Source organism: Molothrus ater, chromosome 2, assembly GCF_012460135.2.
Source record: "Molothrus ater isolate BHLD 08-10-18 breed brown headed cowbird chromosome 2, BPBGC_Mater_1.1, whole genome shotgun sequence".
NCBI lineage: Eukaryota > Metazoa > Chordata > Aves > Passeriformes > Icteridae > Molothrus > Molothrus ater.
Window position 1 is genome coordinate 11,725,361 of NC_050479.2, and position 24,726 is coordinate 11,750,086.

Genomic DNA, 24,726 nt, shown 5'->3' on the forward strand with positions numbered 1-24,726 from the left:
CCCAGAGTCTCTCATCCCATGGGATCCTTCCTTGGTCCTGTGCTGGACTTCCCCCCTCCTGCATGAGGCCGCTCTGCATTTGACTGTGCCACAGTACCCATCAGGAAAGAGAATGTTTCTAGGGCAGCAACGTGCAGGTTTTGTCATTCTCAAAAATATTGAGAGAGAGACAAGAGAATAAACTTTCCATATTCAATTTCCTTATCTGCAGTACCTCCAGCATCCCAGGGAACTTGGAGGATGCTGGAGGTACTGCAGGATTTCCCTGCAGGAAAGAAGTTCCCAAGCCCTCATAGCCCTTTGTTGCAAGCTATTTCTCTTCCTGCAGAGATTATGCACTCACTGTCTTCTCAGCTGTATGGGTTGAGAGGGGAAGAAGTTATTTCCAGCTGAACAACTTAAGTAATTCTTATTTTCAAAAGCTGATTTTAGTCCAGATGTCACAATATTTTCATGAGAAGACCACTCCTGATATTGCCAAGTATGAAACCACAGCACAGCCACATAATAATTTGACATTATTTCAAATAAAATATTTGCATGCTTTTTAACATTTGCTAAATAATATGTTTGCCTTAGGTGGAATAAATAAAATGAAGAAAAAATACTGCAAGCACCTGAAAATTTCCTCTTTATGAGAAACACTGAACAAGTTTAACAGTAGAAGTTTCCACCTCTCCTATGTCTATTAATTAAATTCTCATATATTGATTAATTTTGCTTAGAGATTTTTTAAATATTTTCTTTGGTTTTGGAAGATGCATTTCTAAACACAACTCTAAAGCTACTGGTGCTGTCCCATAGAAAGAAGAATGTAGCTTTGTAGGTAAAGAATTAGAAAGGAAAATAGGAAATTAAGTTTTTAGAGCTCCCCCAAATATAAACCTAAGGATGTCCTTTAATCTTTCCAATCTTTGCCAAAAGGCAAACATTTTTCTATATACAGCTTATGTCACTCTTCCAAAATAAAGACTCCAATTGTTAAAAGAAGGAAAGACAAGTGATTAAAAACTGAGCTTACTATCCACAGTTAGATGTTAGGTAACTCATTCCTTTATGTCCCTTTTCAATTTGTAGATCTAACTTGTAAACTTTTAAGAGGAGTTACTTTCTATATTTACTTGTGTTTATTTATTTGGTTTTATTGTTCCACAGCTTTTTGCATTCATAGTAGTAGAGAAATGCTAAGCTTAGACTGACTCCTAATGTGAAATAAACAATAGACAACTTCTAACTGCAATTGTAAATGTTGAAGTATGCTACATAAAGTCTGTCCCAAAATGTGTATTTTCTCACAAGAATATGTTAATCTCAAAAATACTGTCATAATTTTTATAATTCTGCCTGTAGTCCTTAATACCCCAGGATTTTTACTCTTTCATGTTTCAAAATATCTTTCTTTTCTATCTTAAGTTATGGTATGGGAGTCAACTGTTCACCATAGTAAGTAGACAATTTTGCAAAATTATTATAAATCAAATTACAATGTGACAAGGTTCGAGGATTTAAACTATTTGACTCCAAGATTTATTTACTTGTCCTTGTGTATGCCCCACTGTGTAATATCTGAGTTGCAAGAAAAGCAAAATATTTCCATCATCCATTCAATCAGCCAGTTATACAATGTTCAATATTGTGATAGTATCCTTTATAGTTGTAATTTTGTATTATCTGCAAATTAGTTTCTTTGCTGTGCCTTTAATAAACTCAGCAACAATAATGACACATACTGTTTCCCTGAGACAGGCTGAGGCTGAGAAATATGCAGAGCATGATTAATTAACCAAGTGAAAGAAACTACCCAGCTGACAAAAGTAATCATTGGCCCAAATGACCTTTGATGTCTCAGTGGTTTTGGCCAGAGGGCTTGGCAACTGTATGAAGGGGAATGCTAAAATAATCTACAACTAATGAATTAACATTCTGAAGCTGGTCTATTTTCACTGCAGAAACCACAGGCCTTAAAAGAAGCCATTTCTGTTGTTACAAAGCCTGGTGGATTCACTATTCTGAAATAAAAGATAGAGGCACTGGTGCCTTAGTTTTTAATAATATGTTCTCTGTTTCTACAGTAAAAAAGAAACACCTGGCCTTTCTTGTACTCGCCATGTATTTCTTAGTAAAATTTTTTACAGAGTAATTTTCTGAGTGTGCAGTCCAACTATCCTCACATGCCTGGTCATGCAAATGCTGTGTTGGTCTGACTTTGGTCATTCTCTGGTCTGCAGATCCCCCTTTGAACCCTACTGTTTCAGTGGCTGAAAAAGCCCCTGAAGGTATCCATACAGGGGTGGTACAGACTCAGCTGTTGCTGTGGTGGTGCCCTCTCTACTCTGCCACTCAGCAGTTAACCTCAGGCAGGAACAAATCCTTTTCCACCCAATGTCTCATCTCCTTTGTGCCCATTCTCTGTTAAATCAAAGTTGTGATTATGAAGTGCCCTGAGCTGCTGTGAATCTGCATTGCTCACCACTGTATTTAATAAGAGTCTGTGTTCCTGTTGCTCCTGGCCTCTGCCTTTAGCCTGTGTGGTGTAATGAATGGAGAGACATCCTAATCTGGAAACATTTGAAGATGGGGAAATGGGACCACTGGTGACAAGTGAGAGAAAAGTGTATCTAGCTTAGATTTGGACTGTGAGAAAGAGGTGGCCACTCTTAGCACTCCAGCACCTCCTCGTGTATAAAGATGGTGCAGAAAAGCATGAACATAAATGGGTATATAACTACATACACAAATTTCAACAGAGTGAAACTCACTTCCTAGGAATGGCTGGCTTACAAAGTGCAGCTCAGCCTCATCCTTCCCTTCAACAACTTAGAAACCACTTTCTTGTGAAAATACAAGCTAATCCAAGCACCTAAATGAAGCCTTAATGAGGCAAAAGGCAGACTTTGAGAGAAGAGGTGGCATTTTTACTAAAAAACTGTAACAGGCATTGGCTTTAATCTTTGCTCAGTGTACTGAGGGAGTAGGTCGCTGTCATTCTTCCATTTGAGAGCCCACTGCCAGAGTTGTACACCCTGTGTTATCTTTGTTTTATCATACCCTGGGACATAGTCACAGTCAGCCTTGAGGCCAGCAGACCCTGAAGATATGCAATGCAGGAAGTGGTGCCCATTAGCATGCAGCAAAGAGAAACAGCTCTTTCACTTTGCTGCAGAAATCACAACTCTTTAAGGCTGAAAACATAATTACTGTATTATTTGTTAATAAACACAACATATATATTGTTAATAAGATCCCGAGTAGGGCTGGAAGTATAAAAATCAAATGGCATCTGGATGTTTTAATAAACCATCACTTGAGAAATGATGTGTTATTTTAATATCATTAACTGGCATTTGTGCAAGGAGGATTTTTAATTAGTAAATTGGAGAAATTAAAAATGCAGTGCATCAGCTATTCCTGTTCAACACATCTCTGATCCTTTTTTTGGATGACTTATATCTCTCATTTGCTACCAGATATGACATAGTGATCTCCTTGGTATTTAGATAAAGGCAAAGCACTTAGGTTTATATGGAGGTATTCTTCTCAAAGCTACATTTTCATCAATACTTTTGAAACTTGTGGCACAGCTAACAGATAAGCTAAGTTAAACTAACAAAGCTATTTTCTCTCTGAGCTTAGGACCACAGCCCTTTTATGCTACCCAATTGACCTTGCTCCTTTTTTTTTTCTTTTTTAGAAAATACCTGAAATTCTTCAAATACCGAGGTCAAAGGAAGGCCATTATAACTTTAATTGTGCTTCTGAATGTCTATTATTAATTCCTTCCCTAAACAAATTGACCCACACCAACCTACTGCTCAGATTTTTTAATTGTGAGAAGGTATGGCAGAACATTTGATGTTTTACTGGTTAACCAGAGCAATACTTCAGACATTCTTCCTAATACACCTACAAAGCATCTACCTTGTGAAGCAAGTGAAAAGCAGAAGGATAATTAGGGTACAGAGGATTCCACTATGCCAGTGTAATCCAGACAGCGATGTCTAATGAATGAGAACACAAAGGCATACAGCAGCTGTCAGTTGAATGCATGCCACAGTGCAGAGCAGCTCTATAAATGCTTCTGAAAGATTTATGGACTTCTGTTTCTATTCTGGTATTCTGAGAGCGTATATTATTTGGAGGATAATGTAGGGGGAGATGGGATAAGGATGGAAGAAAATTAGATCCCAAATTAGATCACAGATTAAGATGAGGAGTAAAACTGCTTGTGAATTATCATGGGCTCATAATAGAGCTACTGTATACTCCACACCCAAGAGAAGCACTTAATACCCTCTGCTTAGTGCCAGGGAGATTTTGGCTAAAAAAAATAGAAATTAAATGGAATTACAGCTTGCCTTAGCTAAGTACACATCCAGTAATTAATGCACATTTGGAAGTGTTGCTGAGGGCTGTGTTGCAGTTGTGAGGCTGCTGGGCTGCAGTTCTGGAGGCCTGTGCAGTGGGGCACACATCCGTGTGTCCGTCTGTGCACGGGGCTGTGTCTGCGGGAGGAGTGAGGCAGCCACTATGACTGCAGCATATGGCTATGGAAGATATATTTGCTTCTTCTGAATTTTTCTTCTTATTTCTGTCTGACATCCTCTGTCAGGTTTCCATGCTTAGCTTCGTCAATCTTCATTTCCCTCTTCAGGCTCTCTGGGAGGAATTCAGCTCTGGAAATCACTCTCTGCAACTTGCTAAATCAGAACTCAACTAAAACGCCTTCATCTCTGCCTCAACTCTTTTTTTGTGACAATCAGTTAGATAATAGCTTAGGAAGGGTTACCATCACTCTGCACTAGGGCAGGATTTACTCTCAGTGTAAAATCTGGGCATGTTTTTATCTAGTCTACTTTGGAGTATTCCTAATGGTAGTCCTGCAATTACCCCTCTTGGTAGAACTTTCCATTGTCTAATTGTCCTTGTTTCTAGCATTTTTATTCCTTGTGCATAACCTAAAAATTTTAATTCTTCAAGTTTCAGCCACTGCTTCTTATTATATTGCTCTTATTATAACTTGAAATAGTTTCTCCCCATATTTTATGTTACTTCTCCTGAAGGAGTTAGGCACACTTACCATACCTGCTCTTTGCCATTTTTCTCATAGCTGTACAGGTTGCCCTTCTTTCCTGTCACTTTTTAGATTATGCTTGCTAAATATTTGTTTTTTTTACTATTTTCTCTAGTTTATTCCTGGATTTTATTCAGTCAGGAAGCCCACCATACACATTCCATTAAATAAAGGAAAAATTATCATGGAACCTAATTTTTTAATAGCCATTTTAAGAGTGTTCTGAAGATTTATCAAGGTATTACATACCTAATTAGTCACTTTTACAAGTGCAGAAACACTGTGTTCTGTGTCAGCATAATTAAGTTATGTTAATGAGTTTAATAAGTAGTCTGAACAATCAAACTTCTTAAAAGTAAATATATAATTTCAGAAAAAAAAATTTGTTTGGTGTCCTGACAGAATGAATCAAAAACTAATTTAATCTCATGAATACTGCTGAATTTGTAATTATTCTGAGTTACACAAATAGTCTTGGAAAGAAACAAAATTTCTGTACTAAGAAGGCTGCAGATGACATCCAAGGGGGAGAGAGCAAGTTCATAGGTAACAAAAGCAGTTGATGCCAGTAGAGAGAACTGCACCCCTGGCAGTGAGGAAGCAGCTCTCATTTATGTTGAAATTATCTTTCAAGGTGCTTCAATCTGAGAAATAGTAACCTGTCAAGAGAGGTTCTTATTGAAAAATAAATGCTATATAAAAGCAAAGGTTTGCTAATCTAATTTTGTATGACCTTATTTTGTCCTTGGGCAGGCACTTTCAGAAAGCTGCAGTATATTTCAAAACTGGTAGTTGTGTTTTAGAACCACAAGAACCAACAAGGTGTCTGACCATCAGCACTTAAGGGCCCATAGCAAAAATATTCTGAAGACCACGGGATTGTTTCTAATGCCTCTTGAGCAATTTCCTGTAATGCACAAGAATTTGGGAAGACTTGATGAGTAAAGTTACAGTAAATAGGAGCCTGGTGTTATTGAAGGACACCAGCATCGGGCCATGCCCTTCATCATAAAGTCTGTAACCTAAACATAAGAGGACATTTGGACAAACTGCTGGTTACAGCTAAAACTTATGTCTCTGTAGAATAAGAAAGACAGGCAGGTGCACATCTCTTCCACTTGTAATCTTGGTTTGTGCTTCCATAGGGGAACCATGGTATCCTGGTGCTGGAGTGTGACAGAGCCCAGCCAGAGAGGGAGATCTGATCTGTCACCCAAAAGGGTCCAGAAGTGCCACTGTGCCAGTGCAGGGGACGTGGGCTTTGCAGCCATGTTTGTGAAAGGGACTTCGGGGATTGCTTCTTCTTGTATTCCAAGAGCAAGGATGGTAAGAAGGATGAATCACAGCTTTACCCCCAAAACTGTTGGTTCTAGTGACAGGCTCCATGAGGCTTCACTGCGTGTCTGTGATCAGAAGAGTGACTGTGTTTTATATTTTAAAGAAAAATAAACAGCAAGACATACTGAAGTCTCGCTAAGCTTTATGAATTTGCATTTTCCTAAAAATAAATTAAAATGTTTTCGTAAAAATCTTTGCCTTCTTGCATGTTTTAGGTATTTTCACTTTTGAATTTGTTTTTTTGTATGTATGTTTGTTTTAATTATTTTTGAGACCTAATGATCATGGAGATTTCCACATTGTCTATCTTTCACCAGAGTCGTGCTCTAAATAACATCACTTAAGCCCCTTACAAAAAGGTGCAAGTGTATTCTCAGTCCTACAGGTCAAAGCATTTGTATAACCTCATTAGGGAATGAATTGTAACTTTAATCTCTGGACCACTTAATAGTCCTTTGGTTACACTCCCTAGAAAGGCCAGTGGGCCTTAGAAAGGGCCCAGCTGGATGTGACAATGTGTGATTTCTTCACTGAAATCTAGACTACTGTATTTAGATATATAATATCTATGATATAGATATTATATATCTAAAATATAATAGAATATTATAGAATAGAACTGTGGCTGCTGTGCATGGTGTTGTGACACACTGACCATTCCACTGCCCATGGAGACATTCATTCCATTTATTCCAGACACACATTCCTCTTTGGCTGCTCTAGAGCCAACCTGATCTGAAACATATGTTCTGTGGATGAGGGAAATGGGATGAGAACATGTGGGTGGGAGACCAGACTGATATTTTCCAAGATTCAGGTCCTTAAAAAAGCAGGGAGAGCATTTCATTTAATTTAGTGGCAGAGTACCATGCTGGCAGCTTGCAGTCATTTTGGAAAACACAGTTGAGAGAAATGAAAAATCAGCAAATATTATTGTCCATTTGAAAGCGGCTGTAATTCAGGCAGAGCTCAGCAAATGGATTGTTGTTGTTAGTTAGGATCTGGGGAGAGCTGATTGCAATGCAGGGCTGAGCTATACAGTTATTCCACAATAGCTGATGTGTTTCTCACCTGACCAGATCTAGATTCACTTTCAAGAACAGATAATTCTGTCTATAGCCAACAGGCTGGTGCTTGCTTGCACATGCACTGTTAACAAAATAATGTTTGTCATCACACCCTTTGGAAAACCATCTGATTATCTCAGATATTTAGGTTCCAAAAATGCCCTAAGAGCATGCCATTTTGCTGACAGTCAGAATGAGCATTCTCAATTAGTTTGAAAGAGAAAAGCTTAAAGGGATGAGCAAGAATTCCAATGTTCAGCAAACAGCAAATGTGAAATTTTAATGAGCTGTTGAAATGAGAGGTATGGCTATAACAAAATCAATATATCATCACACTGTTTAGAATAAAAATCTCAACATATGCCTCTATATGTAAGTCTAAGGTGGCAAACCTCATGGAAGAGCCTGGAAGGAAAAATCCATACTGGAAAGAAACAGAACATTTAGTGTGTTTCACCAATAAATGATGAAAACACGTGGCCTCCCCTAGGTTAAAAATAACTAATTTGGAAAAATGCTTTATAAATTAATTAAACAAAGAAATTTTTGTAAAGCTTCCTATAGATTCATAATTTAGGTAAACAGTTTTACGTGAGAGAACAGGCAGTAATTTCTGGATTAAGTGAAAGAAGGAAAAAAGGTTTTGCTGGATAATGTTCTAAAACTTCTTTAGTTGTTACTGTTAATTTCTTCTGTCATTGTGATCTGGATACATTTTTAACAGAATTTCATTGTTTCATTTCTGGGCACTGGCCCATGTGTATTTCAAACATAGAATGTATATTTCCAAACTGTTGTAATTAGTAATGATTTTAAAATTACTTTACTGTTGCTTGTGTCACAATTTTTCCAACATTCATCCTGTTGGGAAATAAACCATGAGTTTAATGTAGATATTTGGAAATTTAGGATTGCACTATCTTTTCAATGCTATAAAGCTGCACTAGAATTGATTTCTTCCAAATTTTTATGCATATAGTTATTTACCTTGTAGTCAACCCTTGTAGTTCTGATAAGTAAATAAATTTGAATTTAAAATAATCTTTGCTGAAGCCCTTGGGTTGGCAAATGATTTTCTTACAAATAACAACTGTTTCTATTTAGGTTTTCATTATTTCTGATAGAAAAGAAATACTAATACACTGGAACAGTGATAATGAAACTTGAACAGATGGAATTGGATAAAAATGACATAAATTTTTAAAATTATATATTTTTTTAAAATGGAAAGGGTTTAGTTGTTTAAATGAAAACAATGAAGAGGATTTTGTAGAAGATAATGAAATATAACCATATTTAATTTGAAATAAAGCACTGCAAATTAACTCAGTTGTCATTGAGAATAACTTTGAAGGGAAGTCCTCTACTGTGCTCTCTTCCAAGAATACTGATAGGGTACAAAAGAAGCAGTCTGTATTCTTGTAAAGTTTGTTGAGATTTCCACAATAAATTTTAATGTGTTCATCAGTTTCAAAATGAAACATCTCATGCTTTCTTTTTCATGTTCCACAAACTTGAAAACGCCAATAAACAAAATCAGATTTAGATAGTAAAATCTTTCAGAAAGATTAAGTCATGATTGTGCTCTCATTTGTGCCTTTATAACAACATATATAAATCCAAATATCCCAGTGTACATTATTCCTAGCTCACATTACAAAAGAAAAATTGAAAGATCATTTGCAGTTTTTCTTTTTCATACTATGCATTAAGTAGAAGCCTTAATGGTCTATTCCACAGAACGTTTAGAAGTCTCAGTTAGATAAAATGCTTTTGTGTTAGGTCCTTACAAACATACTCTTGGAAAAAGTCCAACTCCAAAGGAGCTATCACTCAGAAATGCTTGAGGATGGAAAAATAATGATTCATTTTTTGTAGCTGCAGACACAAATCACAGAAAGGTGATGTGACTTGCCCAGGGATATACATGCAACCTCTGTCAGGGCTGGGATTTACGCTTTCATCTTGCTGCTCAGTGCCTTAATAAGAAAACCTTTATTCCTCTTGCAGTCTGAAAATGACCAGCTTGGCTGCAAAACATTCCTGGATCTGAGGAAATAATATTGTCCAGCCCTTCTGAGTCCAAGTGTTCCATGAAATCTGCCTGCAAGAGTTCCCAGCCTCCAAAATCTCCCTAGCTAAACTGAGCATAATTTAAATTTGAGGGTCAATTAGCAGGATTCACAACGCACATTGTTAGAGACTGAGGCGATTTAGCACAACTGTGACAATGTATTTCCAGCTCATATCACATACATTAGCTGTAGGTGCTGACTGAGATCTCTCAATCATTACATTGAAAAAAGGGATCAAGTTTATTTTAAAAACATTCTTTATTTATACTCATTGGTAATAGCTCTTCCCCTGTGTTCTTTGCATGCTATGCTTGTCTTCTGTAATTAATAAATTTGTGTCCTCTAGAATTTAACCGCTATGTTTAGTTCTTGTTATTACAGTATTTCTACTGGTTGCCAGCCATACCATACAATGAGGCTTGATATCATGTAGGGGTGAGTGGGCTGAATTTCTCAATGGGTGACATGCTAAGAGCAAGGTTTGAAAGGGCAAATTTTTAAAACAGTGAGCAAAATTATCCGCATGAGACTGAAGGGCAAAGTAATAAAACTTTAAAACCATTAAGTCTGGAGGCCATGTCAGAACTTTGTAGTAGAGGCACAGATGGTGCGCATACTGATGAGCAGGAAAACATAAAAGAGTGAGCAAAACTGTATGGGTAAATGGAGAATTATGTAACACTTACTGGGGCAACAGATGTATTATTTTTTTAAACCAAAAACCCACTGTAGACAGCAAAGAGAAAATCAGATGGAAAGCTGTAGTAATTTCTCTTCCAAAAGCAAATTGATGAGTAAAGCTGTGCAAAGAACAAATAACATAAATATAACATAAAGATAGTGAAGTGACAATGTGAGATTTTGAGACGCAGAAGGGAGTCATGTGGGACTGTCACATCTGGGAGTCTGCCTCTGAGATTTCAGAATCTGCACTGGTGGTATTGAAACTCAAAGTGTCTGGAGTCCCCTTGTTGTGTTGTCTTGGCTGAATGCTGAATTGTTGCATCATCAGTCCTGCATCATCATTTGCCTCATCAGTTGCATCATCAGTCCATGGCCTCTTCTCATCTCCTGAACCTGGTGAGCTTCTTGTCCTCTGCCTTTGGTTCTGAGCAATGTGTGTTGCTCTGACTGATGACACACAATAATCACTCTGGAGGGAATTTTCTAAATCATCCCTTTATTTGCAGTTCAACTAAAGGATTGATGACTTCATTCATAACAGTAACAAAACATTCTGCCCTCCTACTCTCCTAACAGTGGTATCTTCTGTACTATAAGGTGACAGCTTTTGCAACCTACAGAGGGAAAGCTGAGTACAGCAGCCAAGCTGTAAATCTTCTGCAATTGCCTTGGAATAGCTGTCCCTGAATCTGGGTTTTCATTCTAAAGGTTATGAATATCTGCAACATTTACCATCATAAATACTCCCATTATTAAATGGCAGTAACAAATGTACTAAATGGGATTAATAAAATGGTAGTTTTTCTGAATCCATCCTGCCAGAAGGTTCTGTGATCCATGCAGTCCTGAGATGTAGCATGCTTGTCTACTTGAAAGGCTCAGGTCTGGATAGGAAAACACCCCTGGGAACATCAGCAGGACATGTGGGAAGCAGAGCAATGAGGAAGATCAGGCAATCACAGAGGTTGCTGATGCAGCATTTCTCTTGTTTTCAGCAGGTGTTCTGAAGCGCCTTACAAGCCTCTACTCCTTGGTTAACACTTAAATGGTTACTTTCTCCAGGGAGCACCATCAGCAGATGCTAATTACAACTCTTGGGTTGCTATTACTTAATCTAGCCTATCAAATGTACCAAATGGAAAAAGAAACTGAGAAAGTATTCCCAGTCCTTCTGTACAAAGGCTGCAGTGTGGCTTTCTTCACAGCCTTTCTTTGACACATCTCATTCTGGTCACCAGCTGTGTTCAGATCCTCAAAATAATTTCCTAAGTTTCCTTCATCTTTAAGTTTATTGCTATTCTGCCAAAATGTAATCAGTTATTTTATTCCCCTTTTCATTGTTCAGTGTTGACAATTTAGAAACATTAAGCATTAGCAATATTATCCCTTCTGTTCTCAAGCTGACACAGTACTCCTTGACCCTTAGGTATTTTCTGAGTTTCTCAGCTCTGCATCTGAACTCAGCCAAAGGAAGTGCCATGAACAACGGGAGAAGCAAGGAAAGGTGAAATTAATGCCATTTCACAGTTATCCAAAACCATATTGATAGAAATTGAGCTATGTCCTTGTGGGTGCTGCACTTGGGATCTGCAACTGTAACTGATTGTTACCTTATAAAGATGACTCCTGTTTTATTATCCCTTAACTATCTGTGGTTGAAAAATAAATTGCCTAGTATACACATGTGATAAACAATACTGCTGAAATGATGCAAAAGCTTTAGAGATGTCATTGTGGTCTGTGTTAATGGATATGTTTTCAGCAGAATTTTTTTATGTGCGCCTTCAAATTTCACAGCACTTTAAAAAAGATTAACAATGTTAGAAACATGGGTGAAATATACTTAATGAGCCTATTCTGTGCCAAAATTAAATCTCTGCCCTCAATTCAGTGGCTGTAACTTCTGCATCCATTCAGTATTTTAGGCAGGAGGAATGAGACCCAGAGACACGGCTTGACCAGTGGCATTTACTGAACTTTCTTCTACCGTGGAGCTGTGTGCTAGTGGTGTGTGTATGGTCTGACTGCACTTCTGATCCCTGTGTTGACAAAGTCCAGTCAGCTATAGTCCTCTGTCTTCCACACACAGTGAATATGCAGCTCACTGGGCCATAGTATCACTGCTCCTCTAGATATTGTGTGGAAGACTTCAGCAAAACCAGTTTTTTTCAGCAAGTTAAAGGAGCCTGCAGTGAGATATGGTAGACAGAAATATGAGGTGGGCTTAAATAGCTGAGATACTTATTAAAAATAGAAACATAACTTTATAACTTGCTTGATCCTTCTATGTGGTGCTTCTGAATTCACTAAACTTTGTTTACTGTGTGCTTTACATTCACAGACAACACATTTCTATTCATAAGCTCTCAGTTCTAATAGGAAATACAGAAAACTTCCTCTGAAAATGAAAGTAGCAGCAGTATATCTGAAAAACTGCCAGGTGAATCACTCCTCTACCATAGCACTGACAGCAGCATCTCCTCGTGTTTCTCCCTTTGCAACAGGCTCTTTGTCACAGGCCTCCTCTCTTCCATTTATAAATCACCCTGTACAAGCTGTGTCAGATGCTCCCGGCACCCAGCAGTGCTTTTGGGCAGTCCTGCTCTGCCAGGGCTTCCTTGGCTCAGCTGCTGCAGTGCCCAGTTTAGTGTGAGAGCCTCCTCCCCAGCAGCTGCTGACCCCCCGTCCTCTTGCTGCTGAAGGACATTACCTCAGGGACAGGGCAACGAGCATACTGAGAGTGTCTTTCTTCCTGCTTCACTTTTTCCATCCAAACACATTTCTACTCTTTGGGTAGCATATGGTAATCTGTGTTAGCTCATTTGAGAAATCCTGGCATCCTGGTTTAGGGCAAATTTGGGAGAGAAACTCCAAAAGGGGCCCCTCCAGAAAGCAAACCCACATGGCCCCTCCCCACAACTGGTTTGGGAAGGATTCCTTGGAGAGAAGTGGAAAGAACCTGTTTATTTAACGGGCACAGCACCCCCCAGCACACAAAATGAACAATACCAGATGACACCACTCTTTCACCACTCTGAAAAGGTGACAAATTCAGAAAGACTCTCTTGGGGGTGGTCGCTCTGTTCTCAGTCCCTCTGGCGCTGGGGCAGCTGCTGCAGCCACAGGGTGCAAACTCTCGGTGTTCCCACGTCCCGGTCTGGAGGAGACTTGAGTAGGTCCAAAAAAGGGAAAGGAGAAACAGTCTAGGGAAAATTTGGACTGCCTAGCTATACTAACTAACAAGCAAAAGCAAAAAGCAAGAGCAAAGCAGGAGCAAAGCAGAAGCAAGAGCAAGAGCACAGGGAAAAGCAAAAGCAAAAAAGCAAAAGCAGCACCATGTACTGCCCTGTCTGTGTGTTCTGCCAGCCGTGGGGGAGCGGTTGATAAGAAACCAAAACAAAACTTTCACTCTTCAGAGCCAGTCTTGAGGCACAGAACATAATATCCAGTATAAACAGAACACACAAATGGGGATACAAGCGTCATAACGTCACCCTAGGACACCTGGGTTGACCTCTTGTGTGCACTGATATGTGGGAGGTTCTTGGTGTGCCCCACCACCGCCCCTGGCTCAGCTCTGCTCCTCACAGAGGGACAAGGCTGCCAGGGAAGGTGCCAGTCTGTCCCATGGGACCCTTTGCTACCTGCTCTGGCCATGCTGCCCCTGACAGGAGACTCATGGATTGCAGGCAGAAATCCATAATGGACACAGGCAGCTCTGTGGTCCTCACAGACATGAAGCTCTGCTCACAGTGGAGACTACTCTGTGAGAGTCACACGGATTTGCTTTACCCGTCCTTTCAGAATTGCTTCTTATGGTGAAAGGATGATCTATGCAGGCTGGAGATCATAAATACCACACAGAAAAAAGAGGCAAGCATTGAGGGCATGGATTCTGGTGGATATTTATGGCAAAAGAATGGCATTTTAGAGTGGATTTTGCTGCTTAGTTCATCCAGCTAATAACCTTCTTTCTCTGCTTGAGCATCTTTCCCAAGAGCTCCTCCAAACCCATCTGCAGGCTTGACAAACTGCTCTGCTGGCAGTGACATCTCATTCTGTTTTTAATTTTTCCTGGGAGCCCTGTGATTGCTCTTGATTGTACAACATGCCCAGACAGGAAGTCATAAATGAGAAAGGAATAAATGACCTTGGGAAAGATAAAATCTAGGAAGGAGCTGGCTCTGTCATTGCCAAAACAGTTATTCTGGGTCTTCCCTGTAGTTCCCAGACAGAGGGGGTCTTGCAGCAGTTCATGTGGATTTCTCTGCTGGCTGCAGCTCATTATTGGTTTCTCTCTTCTCTGGTACACCTCAGACATTGTCAGGAATCAATCCTGTGATGAATGGACTTTGCATGGAAGCTCTGGAAATGTTATGGTATCCCTGTGTACAGGGCTCTCCATAGGAAATGGTCAGTAACTCTTTCAGATGAAAATTGAGCAGCATTTGCCTCCAGCAGGCCCTAAGAGCCACCTCCTCTTTAGGTGCCCGCAGTGCCAGGCCCCAAATATGCAGCCCAGTTTCAGCATTTCCTCAGCTTGTCAGGGGTTCAGTAAATACCTAATGTTGAATTCCCTGGCTGAAAAGAAACTGCACCATAAAATGCTTATCTTCTTTAAGTTGTTTCTAATTACTTAACTATTTCCCACAGACTTTTTTCTCTGACAATAACTGGTAGGTTCCCATCAATTTATGATGTTTCACTTTTATTGTGCAGTGATGGTTACTTGGCTTTCATTGATTAGGTAAGTGTTGATGTTTACTTGTTCATAAAGGTTTTCTTTGGCATTAATAAAGTTAAAGTCAATGTTAATACAGTAAAAGCTGTACCTTGGTGATGTGTCTGTGTGTTTGTATTATAAGCATGGTTTTTAGCTTTCAACAGGTAAGTTTAACACAGATATTTTATAGAGGTTTTACTTTCAATTGTTTAAAGATAAATTAATGAGACAAATAACTTTAACACATGCAGCAAAACAACTAAAAAAAAGGGTTCTCATAGCTAGGGATGATGAAGATGTGGGACTGTGTCATTTTGAGGAAAAAAAGAATAAAATAGAAAGCCTTGGAGTGAAAATTATTCTTGGATCAGATAAAAGACACAAGGAACTATGCCAATTAAAAAATGAATTGTGCTTGCCTTGTGATTATTCCAAATTCTTTATGAGCCAAAAAAAAATTACATGTCTAATAATTCTAAATATTCAGCATTAGATCACATTGTCCTCTGCAGAACATAACCAGTGCTTGCAGCTGGTTCATACTATGACTTCCTAAATGCTCAGCCTTCCACATCTTCACACTTGATGAAATATAGGAGTACATAGGTTTAATATACTAAATATTTTAGGCTAAATTAACTAATTACCTTTGCTTCATTAGAGTCAAGACATATTTCTATCTATATATCTATATCAATATCTAATAATCTATATCTATATCAAGTCTAAATCTATCTATCTATCTATATCTATATCTATATATCTATATCTCTATCTATATCATCTATATATCTATATCACCAATGATATATATATATCCATAACTATATTTATATCTATGTCTATGTCTATCTATATCATCTATATCTATATCTATATCTATATCTATATCTATATCTATATCTATCTATATCTATATCTATATTTATCTAAGTATCTGTCTATCTATCTAAAGTGGTAACTACAAGAAACAATAGGAGTACTGAGGTCAAGTGTTATGTCTTGGAAAGCACTTTCCACAACTTTTTTAGGTAACACTACTGAATTGGTTAATAAATGTTACAATTACATAAATACTCTGCAGCTGTAGGACTGAGCCTTCTCAGTTCTGGTGCTCCTTTGAACAGTGTATCTCTTCTTAAAATCTAAGATTTTGAAAAAGCAGAATAAAATATTCAGTAGGAAAAATATTGAAAAATATTGGTTTATGATAACAATATTAATAATTCCAATGCTAAACTAGAACTTTTCATCTCTTCATAAAGAATTCATAGGTGAAAGCAACATTTTAAATTATGCAGTAGTTCTTACCCCTGCCAATGAAAATTCAGTTTGTGCTTTCATGTTTTTACGAGGTACATGCAATAGGGTTTCCAAATATTTGAATACATCTATTCATCCTTTATCTGCATCAATATTATCTTGATATTTATTTTCAACCTTCACTTGGCACTTCATTTCTTTCATTATAAACTGATAAAAAAGGTTAGCTTCTTCTATGTGTATTGTTAAATTCATTAACTCAAGTCATAAAATCTTTAGCTTTTTTTGCCAGGAAGTTAATTTCTTTAATTAGTTCAGAAGCCTTTTTGGAGGAGGAGTTGCTTTTCTTTGAGTGATATTGCAGAAAATTCAAGCTTTGCTTGCGAAAAGTTTATCACTATTGTCTAAAATTTTTCTTTGTCCTTGTTTTTAAATCTCATAATTAGAAAAATCAAACTCTTTGCCCATTTCACAAGCCAAGATATTATTATCTTCTATTTTTTGATTATTGTGAGAAGCATTTTCTAGCCACCTCAAAAACATTAAACGTAGCCATGGCAGGATTGTTGAACAACTTAAATTTCCCACTGGGAGGAAGAAAATATCATTTATGTCAACCTGTTTCTTGATTTAGATTAGGATGAAGTTGCAGAGGTAACCAACCCTTCTAATATTTGTCAAGCTGTAGGGTGACCTGGTTTGTACTGATTATTGGAGCTGTGGAGTTTGGGGAAGAGGTGCCCTGGTTGCCCTTCCTTGCAGCTGATGGGAGCGACCCAGAGGACCAGCTTGAACCTCTGTGTGCCCTGCACACCACACTGTGGGATACTTGCAGACAAAAAACAATGAAGGCCTAACAAATTATCCTATTTATTTGTAAAGGAAAAAATGAAATAGACCTAAAGCACAGAACACAACAGAAATTCCTCTGGTTTGTATTTCCCAGCCCTGCAGACTCATGCTGCTGAGGAAAGCCAGTGAGAGCTGCTATTCATGAAACAGATTAAACAAGCTTTGATACCAGCAGCCACTGCCACACAGCTTTACTGACCTTGTCAGGGAATGTTTCTTTGTCCCAGTGTTAAAGCAAAAATAAGTTAACCAATCTGTGAAGTCCCTCAGAAGGTCAGTGGGCTCTCAGAAGTATTTTTTGAAGAGAAATGAGAGTGGAGCAGAACATGGTGGTGACTGAGGAGTCAGCTGGTGAGTGGCAGGGCTCCACCAGGGATGAGTGATGCCAGGGCAGTGCAGCACAGCTCAGCCCTGACTGGGTGTCCATGACACCAGTCCATGCCTCACAAAATCACAGAGTGCATACAAGTTGGAAAGGATCAGCAGATCATCTAATCCCAGCACCCTGCTCAAGGTGTGCTCCAGGGCTGACCTCCTGCAGGGGGTGACTACAGTGAAAACAGCTTGCATGCTGAGATCCTAAGGGATACCTCCTCCTGTAGTTTGTTATAAACTATGAGTTTCAAAATGATTATTCCCCTGTCTGTGGGTTTCTTGGAAGTGGGAACAGGTTTCAGTCCAGTGCCAGGGAGTGGACTGAAATATAATTGCTATGTTACAATTGAGTCAGAAGTTATTTCTAATTGACAGCAAGACTAGTTGTACCATCGCCCAGTTGACGCATTCATGATGATCTCAGATTTTGCATGATGTTGGTGGCTGGATTTCCCAAAGGATGTGAATGACAGAATTACAACCCAGTACACTGATTTATGATCTTTTAGCAGGCAGAGCAGGCAAACCGGCACACCTCTTATAGTAATTTTTCCTTTAAGAGTTAATCTTATAACTACCTCTGGACTGAGAGTCTGAGTGTTTTGTGAGACAAGCCACATAAATCGATGTTGCTGGTTCAAATATTGCTGGATGAACAGCAATTCAGGCTGGAGGTGACTGGCAGGAAAACCTGCCTATAGCATCCCCCAGTCAGGAAGGAGCAAATCTTCCGCAATATACTGACCAAGTCCAGAGCTGAAAAGTCCAAGCACAAAGCTGTTGGAATGAACAGTGAAGTTATCCTAGTTCTCCCAGCAGTTCTCACAAAATTATCCATACCAGGATGCTACTTTTCAAAATTTTATTTAGCTTTCTCCATATGCCTGTTGTGTTGGTTCTTCCTGACCAATGGAAAAGTGGGTTGAGATTGTCATCTTAAAAGGCAGCTAAAATATATGTTAAATAGTTTTGGTTTTTTCTTTTTTCCAGATTTCTGTGGCATATCTTCTGCATTCTCACAGTTTAAATATGAAGAGTTAAAATCTCTGAACATACTGCTCTTCCAGGTGTATAGCTGATGCAAAAATAGCTAAATGTCACTTGAAGCAACATCCAGAGAAAAGTGAGTTTCATAAACCAAATCACCCCCAAGTTCTTGCACAGCATATAGAATTAGTATGCTTAGGTCTGCACTTTTAGGTTTAGACTGAGGTCTTTCATCACCTTCTGATACAGGGAAATCTTTGGTTTGTGCTAGGACCTAGCGTTTTGAGATCAGTCCATGCAAATCTTTCCCATACAGAGAGCTACTTTAAGTTCCAGAAAGATATTTTCTTTTATGCTGGAACTAGACTGATGAGGTTCCTGAACAGAGAAAACTTATACTAACTGGTAGGTAAGTGGCAAAGCCGTGAGAAGTATCCTAAACATGAATCTACCTCTATGTCAGTTCTGTCTTGCTGATTGCTCTCTGTACACAAGTTTGATCTTATACCAGAAGAATTTGACCTTGAGACCTGCTTGATTTACTCCTTGCTGAGAATTTTATTCTCCTGCTACACTTGGCAGCATCTAGAACCATTTGTTTCCTGAGCAAGTTCACTTACCCTCCAGGGTATACCAGCTGCTGCTTTTTTAATTTATTTAAGGGAAGTGAGAGGAAACAATCCTGACTCTGTTCACCCCAAACACATTTTTTCAAATAAAATTAATTATATTGTGACTGCTGAGTTTTGTGTTTCATGATATCCAAGTGACTTCCCAAAAATATTTATATTCTATTTAAGTCTAAAGCTACCAAAACAAAAGTTAAGCAATTAAAATTTCATTAAATTATCACATTAGGGTTTATCTGTGTTGTACTGAAAAGTGATAATAAACTGACAAACACATGACCAGGAGACCAAATAAGGCTCATTTCTTCAAAACCACTTGCAAAGAAGTGCAGAAGAAAGAGCAGATGAAACAAAGCAAAACCTTCATTAAAGCACTCCCAGTCTGAATACACGCATAAAACCCAATCAACCTGCTTTTTAATTCTACAGATTTTGGTATGATGCCAAGATAATTTCCAGCTCATTTTTTCCAACATTAAAATAAAATTGCTCAGCAAGCTTCTTCAGGGTAATCAGGAACACCTCACATCTGCATTATGAAACGGACAATTTAAAATATTTATCCTAAAGCCACAATGCAAGACAAATGGCAGCCTGTAAAAAACCCATCAAAACAACAGGACACCTGACTAAAAAAAGAGATCATCTCATCAAACAGGACAGCTGGCCATCTTCCTCTAACATTTGAATTGCAGATGTGCTTCACATTCTCAGCATTCTCCTGTAGAGGACAGGAAAGCCTTCTCTTCTTTATCTTTGGAAATGGGATGGTTTTGTCCAAATTTTAGATGAGAAATATTTCTTGATATCACCTTTAGGCACTGCTTCAGGACATAGTGAGCTTGTGGCTGTGTGGAGGCAGAGGGTGTGTGATTCTACAATAAAGACCAAGTGTAAGCTCTCAAAATGAGAGCATCTCCTCTGGCTTGGAAGTCGCCATCCCAAGCTGAGATGAAATCTCTCACATTCTCCTGACCAGAGGGACACTCCTTGGCACTATCAGAAAATGTCTCACTAAGACATTTCACTCGTTCTGCTTCTAGGGTTGGACCAGTATATCTGGGATTTTGTGCTCATCCAGATTCCTTGTCATTGAAGGACAGATGAAAGATCCACCTTCACAGGGAGGCTGTAGGGTCTTAAAATCCTTTGGCCTCTTTCTGCCTAAACACTTGAGTATTTTTTGAGTTTGAGAGGAGCTTACATTTAATTACTCTGCATCCTGATACAAAAATAACCTCTCAATCTAGATGGGTTCAAATTTGCATTACAGACAAAACCAGGGTGTTGTGGTGTCACTCACTCGGGGTCACCAATGTTATGGTGTTGTGAGGGTCCTCAGGATGAGGTGAGAGATGAGAATCTGACTCAAAGTTCTCAGAAGGCTGATTTATTATTTTATATTATATTATATTAAAAGAAATTATATACTAAAACTATACTAAAGAAAGAGAAAGGAGATATCAGAAGGCTAGAAAAGAATGATAATAAAAACCCAAGACTGACCAGAGAGTCTTACACAACTGGACTGGGATTGATCATTAATTAAAAACAATTCACATGGAACCAATCAAAGATGCCTCTGTTGGTAAGCAACCTCCAGACCACATTCCAAGCAATCAGATAATTATTGTATACATTTCTTTTCTGAGGCTTCTCAGCTTCTCAGGAGAAAAATCCTGGCGAAGAGATTTTTCAGAAAATGTCATGGTGACAGCAGAATGTAAATTCCAGCCCCAGTCTTCAACACAAATGAGCTCATGGTCAGCCAATTGTCATTGAGTGCTGGAGATGCCCAAAGGGTTTTTTGGGAAATGATCATCACATGTCTATCTTCCTCATGGAACAATTTAACTGTTAAAAAATGTCCATGTCTTAGTGACTATTGAATGCAGAATTGGTGGGACAGGCAGTGTCAGGGGAGTGGGACAGGGACCTCCTGCAGTGGCCCCATCTCAGCAGAGGCGCTGGGAATGGTGACCAGGGCTGGTGAGTCAGGGTCTGACAAGGGCCTGGCTGGCAGGAGCACTGCTCAGGCCAGGACCAGGAGAGTCTGAGCTGGGGCAGCTCCTGGGCAAGGAGGATGAGGGTTTGTGAGAGGAGGACTCTGGTCATGCTGGTCAGGGCCATCAAGAAACATTAGTGCGCTCAGGACACTGACAGTAAACTTGGTTCAGAAATACTCGTTAAAGTCAACAAGAAGCAAAATATCCTTTTGTCTCCAACCAAAGAGTGATTGTTGGTCAGACAGGAAATAGTGCAGAAGGAAGACTGAAACTTCTTGCCACAAATGCAAATTAAAATATGTTCAAAGGAAAACATGTACATTAATAAAACATATCCTACCGAGATAATTAAGCATATGGAATTATCTGTACAAGAATGCAACTAACTTTTTCATTTTCATGCAAAATGAAATAAATAATGTCCTTTCAGATCAGTATGTAAATCAAAACCTAAATAAAATCATGCAATTTTTGACCATCTGCCTTCAGAGAATGTTTTTGACTGTGATAAGCTATTTAATGATGTTGCCCACACTAACAATGCCTATGAATTAGAGGAGTCATGTGCCTTGCAACAATTTGCTCTTATGTGTCTTTTCCTAAATACCTTTTATTGTTGCTGTTACACCCTGTCACTGGATTTTATCCAAAGGAGGGTGTAATTAAAGCTGGCTGAGAGCTCAGTTCTCAGAGCAGAATGTTGAGCTTGGTCAGATGGATGCTGTTTCATGCTTTGCCAATGATCACTGACTGATATTCAAGCAAAAGGCAATATTTAAAATTATATAATGCACCTGGTCATGTTTTTCAATATGTTCTATGGCTTATAAATTCTTGTTTGAACCCAATGTGATTTACTTTATCCTCTGTCACATGAATTTTGATTATCCAGCTTATTATGTGTAACTGCAAACATTGCTCATAAGATTATCCACTCCTTAAAGTCAGCTGTAGCACATGAAGGCTTGAGCTTCTCTTCCAGTGGATTGTGAAAAGTCTACCTAAAAATTGTAAGTTATATCCACTTTAAATACACACACTTTTTATTAAATACATAGTATGGCTTACATGATTGCAAGAGAAACTGAATAAGAGATTTTGAGTTTTCATTTCAGGACACAGAATGAAAGAAGGGGATATTGCTGCCAGCACATGCTGCCAGCTGAAGCGAGCCCCAGGCTCAGGGACCCAACTTCCTGGGAAAAAGAGGAATATCAGCTGGGTTTCTGAACTTGTAGATAGTAAGTAGGATGAAATTCTACAGACTTATCTCAAATCTTCCTGTGATAGTTATGTTTGTGCCTATAGAAATCACATTTCTCGGTTTTACTAAAGAGTCCGTTCAGTTCACACTAGCTATCAAAGGCGAAATAAAACAAGATGAAAGGTCCAGGAAAACCAATCTCTGAAAGGATTCTGGTGCCAACACCATCTCGTGAATGCTACAGTCAAGTCCTTCTGTTGATAATTACTTGCTTGGCTGCAGTAGAGGTGAAGAAAATGTCCCTAGTAGTACTATAAATGATGTGAAATATGCTTGCTTCTTACTTTTCATTGCAAATGAAAGAATTTCTGTAGCTTTGTTGAGATTCACAAAGAGCTTTTGAATTAAAATGGATCTTTGTCAGAAGAGAAAAATTGGTATTTATAGCAAAAGCATTGAAAAAAAATGCTAGTCTTTGCCATTCTCATGTGAGAGACTGTAAAACTCGCCTGAGATTCTTTTTGTATTCTCTAATCCTTAAGATGACTCTCAGGAGTTGTAAATATAGATGGAAAAATGAAACATGAGACTTTGAATGATAATGTATCACATTTCACCTTGCTTTATTCCTACAACTTATGGCTAAAATGGTAAGAGAGGAGAATTAACTCATTAAAGGGAAGAGATAATGCCTTAAAGAACTTGAAAATGCTCTTTACTTTCATATAAGATAGAGAGGGCCTGATTTGCATTTATGCAAATCCACTGGAAGGGATGCAATTATACTAGCATAACTTAATGTAAAGATGAATGCAACTTGATGTCTTTCTTTATAGCTTCAGGGCAAAAAGCTGAGTTTCACAAAGACCTTTAAGGTGAAATTTAAGGTTTCTAGTTGATGGGTTGTACCAATGCTTTTGCCTCAGGAAAACATTTAAAATAATCTTTGTTTTATTTCTTTTTGAAAGGTAAATCTGGGGATTAACTGGGAGTTACTTTTCAGTTGTGTGCATATTGGTCATGTACATGCTGTAACTCAGCCTGCTGGTCAGCAAAGCCCAGATTTTTTTGCTTACTGGGGAGATATTATATGATGGTCTTAGTAACAGCCAGTTCTCTAGAGAACTTCAGAGATGGGTCAGAATTTAAAGAGCTGTCAGTCCTTGAAACAACTTCTTACAGTCAGCATACCTGGAGCTATATTATTTTATGCATTTCAGATCAGAGCAGTAAACCCCCATTTCTCAGAACAGCTGTGTTATCACTGTATGTCAGAAGCAAACATTTCAGTAAGTACATTGGGCACACTCTATTCTACACATAAGGGTCAGGGAAAGGATACATTCTTTACAAAAGATCTGACCTGAACAGATGGTGATGTGAAACTGGTTGATTCCTTTTTAAAGACTTTATATATATATATATATGAATATATAAACAGGTATGTCAATATCAGCAATTAAATATATCAACATTTTATATATATATATATATATATGAGTATATATATATATATATACTCATATATCAACAGGAAAAAAATATGATAAGTGAGAATAGAATCAGCTTTTTTGAGTTAGATATTTTATACAAACCAAAATTCCAATTTTAGCAGCAAAAAAAAAGCCATTCAATAATCTCCAGCATAACAGAACATTCAGAAGCCACCTGTGAAGCTCTGAAAACATGATTACAGCAAGAAACCCTAAAAGCCTATGTCTGTTCTTCAGTGTCATCAGCTTTTTATTAGCTTAGCTCAAGTACCAGAAACAAACTCATTGCCACAATTTGGGATTTCCTTAAGGTGTGTGTTGCTGAAGATACCCTATTTTTACAGCCCGTACTCTTGTGTTTATAGCTAGCTCAGCTGTCTCTAGGTGAGGGAAGGCATAGGCAGTTCCATCCTTTTATATCCTTTTATATGCTTGGTTTAATGCATTAACCCTAGGAAAAGAAAACCTAATGGGTACCCTGTCCCTATTGCCACAGCACTACAACAGAATCCTTGAAGTTGCTGCAAAACTAAACTGGAGGTTTCTTGTCTTTATTACTAATTCAGCCCCATTTTTTTGTCAGGAAAATTTTAACAGGTAGGTAATCCTGTACATGATTTATACATAATGTCAGAGACATAATAATGTGTAATGCCAGAGGCATAATAATGGGTATAAACATAACTAGAAGAGTACTGTATTTTGTTGCAGTCCGGGAACTAAATGGGGATTAAATTAAGTAACTGCATAAAAATCAACACTAGGAATGTACAAGTCACCTGATCACAAATTACTATATTACCGCTCAGGAAAATCTCATGCACAAAATGTCAGATTTAATTATGTTACACTAGTTTAAAACTTCTATAATTTTTATGTGTCCTCTTGAATTCATTTACCACTCAAATGTAGCAAACATACTTATGAAATTTTCATAGAATTTCCTGTACTGCCTTGTA